Genomic DNA, 8,004 nt, shown 5'->3' with positions numbered 1-8,004 from the left:
TACAGCAAACGGCTAAGGGAAGCACCTCTCTGCTCTCTTGGATGAAACCAAAGTCACATGATGATGAAAGGTCAGAGTCAAGGTCAGAGAGAGTCATGTTAACTAGTGTTTAGCGCCTTTTAAAGCTCTTATTCAATATTGATTTGCTCCTTAATATTAATTTTATTGAAATCTTTAAAGTTGTTCACATTTTATTTTTAAGTGGTTTGTACTAAATCAGCAGGCATGAAGCTATTATTAGCTAAATTATTAGCTATTATTTTGCGTGTAATGTTTTTATTCATTTATTTATTTATTTTGTAACTCACACTTCTATAAGGTATTCCATTTGTGCAAAAGTGCCCTTTTTTCCCCCCCAAAGCACTTGCCCCCAAAAATGTCTGTGCACGCCACTGGCAACCCTGAACGGAATAAGGAAATGGATGATTGATCGCTGGTGGCACAACAGGCAACCTATAACATAATGCACATGAATTGCTGCTATTATTGCTTTGGACGATGCTTGTATGAAAATATATAAAGTTAAAATAGTTTACTTTGGGCTATGCAAAATGGTTAACTGTCATAATCTGTGTTTTGTTTGGGGTTTGGTTTCGGTTGTACTTTAGTTATGTTTTCTTTGCGTCTCCCTTTGTCAATGTCTCATCAAGTTTTATTATGTTCACCTGTGCTTGTCATCCTGGTTCCGCGTGTTATCCAATCAGCTCCCTCAGGAGCATGTGTCTTTTCCAGGCGTCTCTTGTTGTCGCTTGAGTATTTTTTTTCTGATTTCTTTCAGGCCTTGTCAATGTTATGTCCATGTCCTGTTGTGTTGTTGTTTGCTGCCTCGAGTATTTGTTTGTTGCTTTGTTCTTTTGACTTTTGGTCTCTGACTGCTGATCTCAGCACATAATGTGTTATTTCTGTCTTTCTGTCTTCTCAGACAACCCCTGACTATACTATAGGATGACAATTCCACTTTCAGTTGCGCCCTCTGGTGGAGAAGGTTATTGCAAAGTCTCCCCTTATAGAATATAATATGTAACACAATTTGAAACTATTGCGTCAAAATCTTTCATGTAGGGACCATTATCATGGAGTAGTATCATTTGGTCCATATGAAGATTACTTTGACTAACTATTTGGTAACTGAATAAATGAATTACTCATGTCTGCAGTTAGTAGGGACGATTTGACGAGGAGTGCAATGTGTGTATTTCGCCAACATTCTAGTGATGGAGCTTAAATTTTATCTTAGTACACATGAAAATTACCACTAGTCAGATTAGTCATAATATAGTCTTAGAACCATGAGAAACACACAAAGAATATTCAATTCAATTCAATTCAATTCAATTCAATTCAATTCAATTCAATTCAATTCAATTCAATTCAATTCAATTCAATTCAATTCAATTTTATTCCAGACTCAAGGTCCACTCTTAAGAAAAACAAAAACAAAATAATACCTAGTACACATAGTTCATGTATTTAAACTGCAGTGTTTCATATCTAAGACCACAATATAATCCTGCCACTACTGATATACCACGTCCCAGAATGCACTGCAATAGCTGCTGCACTCTCATGAAACTGTTCTGCCATCTATGCAAAGTAACCACTCATACAGTATAGTCAAGTGCAGATACAAATGATTTGAATCAGGTAGCATGCTTTTGAAACTGAAGATATAAAATCACAAATTACATGTACAAATTACACATTAATTGTTGTGCTTATTCTATAATTTACTTTATGTCACTAATTTGCTAAAGATGATTCCTTTGTTCCTTGGGTTTCATTTACACCCAAATATTGTAACCTCTGAGAAAGCATTTGCTGAATGTGGAATTTATAGTGTTTTTTTTTTAATCATAGCAAATATGATAATCACGGAATGCATTATCAATTGATAATATTGGCTAACTTACATGTATTGTGTACATCCCAAAACAGGTGATGTAGAAATCAATTTGTGATTAGTCCTTCTAAATATTTTTTTTCTAAACTAAAATTGATTAACTTGACAAATCTGCAGATTTCAATAAAATAGTTTTTTTTTTGGTAGATGAGGTAAAATTGATATATGCATGCAGTAAATTTTTGTTTCTTGTGTGATTTTTACTATCCATCGATTTTGCATACTGCTTTTCGGTGAATTTGAGCCTCTACCAGCATGACTGTGGGCAGACCTGGGGTAGGCTACAACCTGAACTGGTCACCAGCCAGTCAAAGTGCACAAACTGTACAGACCAACAACCATGAACAATTTCGAGTCTTTAATTAAGATAAGAAACATGTTTTTAGACTTTGGGAGGAAACCAGAGTACATATATAAAACCTGTGCAAGCAGGAAGTCTTGGGGTTGTGTAGTAGTTTCATGCTCAAAAAAACAACAACAACAACAACTTCTTCCTGTAGTTTTATCGATACACTAATGAAATTACATAGTCCCATCTACAAAACATCATAACATGAAGCAGTGAGTTTGTGTTCCGATTTTCTCATGGACAGCATCTTTAAAAGAGTTTCTGTCTTTCCTGAATCTATTTACTGAAGTGGTAAAATGGCTCAACATCTTCCCATGATTCCCTGAGAAGAGTCCTGTCCACTTGGGCTGTTCACAGGCCCTTGGTGGCTCACACAGCTTTTTCAGTAGAACTATGGGCGACAATTACACAAAATGTGGCTGGCCTGGGAACTGGGATGAGCCCGAAGCAAAATGCCTTTGATGATAATGAGCTGAACATGAGAAACGGAGGTGCAAAATACTTAACCTAAAATCTTTACATTTTAATGCAATTCCCTCTACGCTCCATCTGTGCCTTGCTTACCACGTGAAATGTGAGCTTAATGTGGGCTTTGGTTTTATTTCTTTGTCTCTTTTTGTGCCGAACACCGTTCAGCCGCCCTCGAGCATTTGACAAAGCAATCCCACTCTTTAGGTAAGCAATTTGATCACCTTCTAGAAGCTGGCACGTTTGCCATTTTGCAATCTTTTCTATGAAGTTTGCTGTACCGTAACACATTTCAATAGATTCCATATAACGATATAATGATATTCGTGACAGTATTAGTTCAATAAAAAAGTTGACCGTATCTATATACTTTAGTTGGTGTCACAGAGCTTGCGCAGCTAATTAACAATCTGGGTAAAATAGTCAAATTTTTAAATTAGCACATGAACATAAACAAAACTAACATTAAAATTTTCTTCAACATATTTTTTACAAAAGAGAAAACAAACACTAAACATACACTTTACAGTGCATAAAAAAAAGTAAAACAATAAAATGTAAAAAAAATAAATAATAAAAATAGTAGAAAAAATATCAGAGAATCTGCAAACTCAGCAGTACTGATCTGCATAGATGCACTGACTATATTTTTAAGTTGTAATATCACAATTCACCACTAGATGGCAGACACGGCTTAGTTGCACGAAGTTCGAGTCTCGTTTTTGCTTAGGAAATTTCCTTACCTAAATGAAATGATGACCTTGAAATGACCTTGGAAATCAGAGGTGGACAGGATCACACATACTTCATAATTTGTTAATGCATATTTACAGTGTTCCCTCGCTATAACTTTTCAAAGTCTCGCTGTTTCGGAGATTTTTTTAAGTTCAATTTTCCATGCTTTTTTTTTTTTTTACAGTACTGTACCTATTTTATAAAGGTTATGAAGGTTTGAACATTTATTGAACGTTTAAACAAGAGAGAAATGTGAGAAAATGTAAATCCTCTGAGAAAAGTGTAAAAACTGTAGCACAGGTTTTAAAGCCTTAAAACGTTTAGAATAAATGTAAAACATAAAGCTAACTACTTCACGGATTTCATTTATTGCAGGTAATTTTTGGAACCTAAACCCCTGTGGAAAATGAGGAAACACTGTATATATTTTTTTAAATTTTCATGTATATGTTAAAAGCATCGAATAAGCTTGTAGTTTAAGTAGATAAAACAAAACAAAAAACAAACTTGTTCTGTATGCATAGACTGGGCCAGTAATTCTTCATCCATTTGTAGCTTGAAACAAATTGTCCACATACAAGAGATGATTCCCGTGGTGTGACAGTGAAGGTAGAACTTAACAGCGTACTGTGCAGCCATTGACCGTTATCCTTGCAATTGACGTTGACGCCCAAAATATGTTGTAATCGAGACAGGCAGCAACATGATTTATCAACAACTCTGCATGTACTGTCTGAGCTGCATTTTAACGGAGGACTCTATGAAAGACTGGATGGAGGGACGGAGATGAAGCGTGACCACAACATGGGCAGGATGAAACATGAATGGAATGGAATGAATATTCAGTTGATTGTATACCTGAAGGTTTTTTGTTATACACACGTCTAACATTTTTACTGAACCACATTAGTAGTAAATCTGAAGGACAGGCTAAGAATATATTGCAAAAGTTGGTCTGAAAGGAGAGTATCATTAGTATTGTGTGTGCTTTATACTTCTTTTCTGTGTAATATTCACAGTATCTAAAACACAACTGGAAAAAATATTGCCAGGGTAGCCATGGTTTGTTTTCATTTCATCCATTTTCTTGACCGCTTATTCCTCACAAGGGTTGCGGGGGGTGCTGGCGCCTATCTCAGCTGGCTCTGGGCAGTAGGTGGGGGACACCCTGGACTGGTTGCCAGCCAATCGCAGGTCACACAGAGACAAACAACCATCCATACTCACAAGCACACTTAGGGACAATTCGGAGCGCCCAATTAACCTGCCATGCATGTCTTTGGAATGTGGGAGGAGACCGGAGTACCTGGAGAAGACCCACGCGGGCACGGGGAGAACATGCAAACTCCACCCAGGAAGGTCCGAGCCTGGACTCGAACCGGAGTTCTCAGAACTGGGAGGCGGACGTGCTAACCACTCGTCAACCGTGCCGCCCGGTTTGTTTTCTGTTAAGTAAATAGTATGTAATTTGTACATTGATTATCCGTCACATTGAAGTCAATTACATTAAAATGCTAGTAACATATCTGGTTTAATGATTGTTAAATGATTTATGATAAAAGGATGATGATTGTACTGCACTTGTGGATTTTTTTTTTAAGATGTTCATGGTGGCTCCAGAGAAATCTCTGTCTTACTGACAGATTTCAACAAACCCGTGGAAATATGTATATGCGCCAAGTGAGAAACCGTCGACACAATTCCAAGAAGGTAGTTCCAACAATCATTTCTCGTTGCGAACACTAATCCACATAAGACGAAAGATTACCAGCACCTTCTGCATGCAGGTGTTCCACCTTGGTAGAGTACATAGACTCCTGCAGTTGTGCCGGTTATTCGTGTTGACTCAAGGAGGGTCTAGTCAGAATTGAGCACTCGTCTTTTTCATGTCATTTCATCTTGCATTGCTTGAAATTTTTTCCTCATCCCTTCTTTTCCCCCTGTTCTTAGTATTTGAGCATAAGGTTTGATGATGAAGTTGTCTTTTAATGATATGGATCAGAACTCTTCAACAAACGGAACCCTTCAGCGATGTTTCACAATAAAATTGTTATGCCGGTGACTAGTGTTGTTCTGATACCGTTTTTTGGCTCCCGATACCGATACCCAGCTGTGCAGTATCGGCCGATACCGATACCATACCGATACTTAAGGGATTTTTTTCCCCTCAAGATGAAAAAGCTGTCCTGCCATTGGTTCAGAGCATTCAAGGGCCAATAGGATATCTTAGATCGGCATGCAGTGAACATGTCACATATCAGTGAATGTCGTGCACCAGCAAGACGCAAGATGCAGCATCCAAAATCCTATATTAGCGTTGGAATTAATGGTATCGGCATGTTACTTGTGAGTAGTCACCGATACCGATACCACTGTTTTTATGCAGTATCGGCACCTCTGCCGATACCAGTATCGGTATCGGAACAACACTACTGGTGACCACCCGGAATGGTTAATGTCTGACCAATATTTGTTCATCAAGCCAATATGAGCTTAACCAACTAGACTGGTAGTTTTTTTTTTTTTTTTTATTTATTTTATTATTATTATTTTTTTAAACAATTCATTTTTTTTTAGAGTGTATTGTCAATATAGATTTCCAGGTATATTTCAGGACTTTGTGCAAAGGAATGGAACACTTTGAACAGCCCTTTCAGTTTAGTAATACATGTATATTTTTGTGTTTAACCTATATTTTGTACACTCTAAAAATAGTGTGTACAGTCTAAAGACAGATTGGTGTCAAATCTACAAAAAAAAGGTTAAATTTAAAACCCACTCTGGAATGGTATGTGTTTTTTCAACCAATATATATTGGTAATTGGGCCAACCGATACAAATTGGGTAGTCTGGCAAACAGAGTGGTTAATCTGTGTTAGAGGCTATATAAAAAAAAAAAAAAAAAAAAAAAAAAAGTACCACCGATTGTCACCGAACTGGGGTGAAATGCGTTCTCTGCTTTTGACCCATCCACTGAGGGAGTGGTGAGCAGCAGGAGGGGCTGCATTCAGGAATCATTTGGTGATCAAACCCCCCAATTCCAACCCATAATGCAAGCAGGGAGGAAAACAGGTCACATTTTTATAGTCTTTAGTACGACCCAACCAAGGATTGAACCCACAACCTCTCAAACTCAGGGCAGACACTGTACCACTAGGACACAGAGCTGGTTACACCAAATGATCTGTCTCGATACACATTTCCATTTTTAATCCTGATATTTTTAATTTGTAATCACATAATAATAAATAAATACATTTAGAATACAATAAATTAATGCAATAAACATATTTCCAAGTGACCTATATACTTACTTCCTATTGCAACCAATGTCATTGGTTGTTTGGCTAACCAATAAAATTGGTATGACCTGGAATGGTCAATGTCTGACAAATATTGCTTAATCAAGACAATACGATACTATACTAGATTGGTAGTTTTTTGTTTTCTTTTTTTACCAATCCACTTTTCATGATACTTGATTTTGACAGTAAGACAAATGTTTGGTGCCCTGCGATTGGCTGGCAACCAGTCCAGGGTGTCCCCCGCCTACTGCCCAGAGCCAGCTGAGATAGGCGCCGACCCTTGTGAGGAATAAGCGGTCAAGAAAATGGATGGATGGATGGACAAATGTTTGGGAACCAGATGAGCATTCATGCATTAAAGTGTGTGTCTTCAGGGCTTCAGCTTGAAGATATCCAAAATTAATAGACATCGAGAAGTTTTATTTGAGGACCCCCGACCTGCTGCAAGCGAGCCACTGTTTTTGGTCGGGTTTTGGTTTGTGTCAACTTTCAACGGCATCCAAACGCGCGCGCTCGTGAGAGAGGGTGGAGAACAGGTACAGGCTGCATCTTTCACCAACTGGAGATGCGTCCCCATTGAGAGCACACAAAGAGGAGGGGGCGGGCGCAGGCGAGTGGGGTTGTCAAGCGCCGAGGGGTGAGGTGAGGCATAGCTCATTCCGTGGGCTCGTTTTAGCTGCACAGCTCCTCGGATTCTACTGAGACAAAACGCCTCACCGCGATCTCTCCGTCAAGCGCTCCTGTGGTGGAACCGCAGTGGCTCGCTGTGCTGCCTCAGCCTCCGTGACGCGGATGCAACACGACCCTGCAAAGGGGCTGCACCGAAAACTTTCTTCCTTGAGGTTTGGGATCAAGGTAAGATGCTGCTTTTGATCTCTTGGCGAAACACGTTGCGATGCTAAACGGAAACAGCACAATTTGAATCCGATTGGAACGTGCATTAATTGCAAGTCAATTTCTTGCTTCTGCAGCGCACATATTAAAGATGTAGAGGTGCGCGACACATTCCATCAGAGCTGCGCTGACTCTTTCATCTATATGTGTTCATTAATTTAAAATGATCAGACATGCATGTAGAATTCCAAGTAATTTGTTGCAGATGATTGATGCGCGTTATGTCCTGTCACACAGAATGCATGGAACTGTTTACATTGGACGAGTGTGTATTATTGGTTGCCACTTTGTTATTGTAGCACTTTGTGTTGGACTAGTTTATTGCTTGAGAATAAACATTGTGTGGCTGCTTC

The 8,004-nt window shown here is 38.6% G+C and overlaps 1 protein-coding gene across 1 annotated transcript in view; it reads left to right on the top strand.

Annotated features, from left to right (window-relative positions):
• The first annotated feature begins 7,389 nt into the window (after nt 1-7,389).
• Nucleotides 7,390-8,004, top strand: part of LOC144015711 (excitatory amino acid transporter 2-like) — a 41,029-nt gene continuing 40,414 nt past the window's right edge. Inside the window, exon 1 of the mRNA XM_077515949.1 lies at nt 7,390-7,612. The gene's annotated coding sequence lies outside the window, so the exon portion shown is untranslated. The remainder of the gene's footprint in view (nt 7,613-8,004) is intronic.

This window comes from Festucalex cinctus, chromosome 3 (genome assembly GCF_051991245.1).
Source record: "Festucalex cinctus isolate MCC-2025b chromosome 3, RoL_Fcin_1.0, whole genome shotgun sequence".
In the NCBI taxonomy this organism is placed as follows: Eukaryota; Metazoa; Chordata; class Actinopteri; order Syngnathiformes; family Syngnathidae; genus Festucalex; species Festucalex cinctus.
Note: the sequence above shows the minus strand (reverse complement) of the source record. Positions and strands in the feature narration are given on the sequence as shown.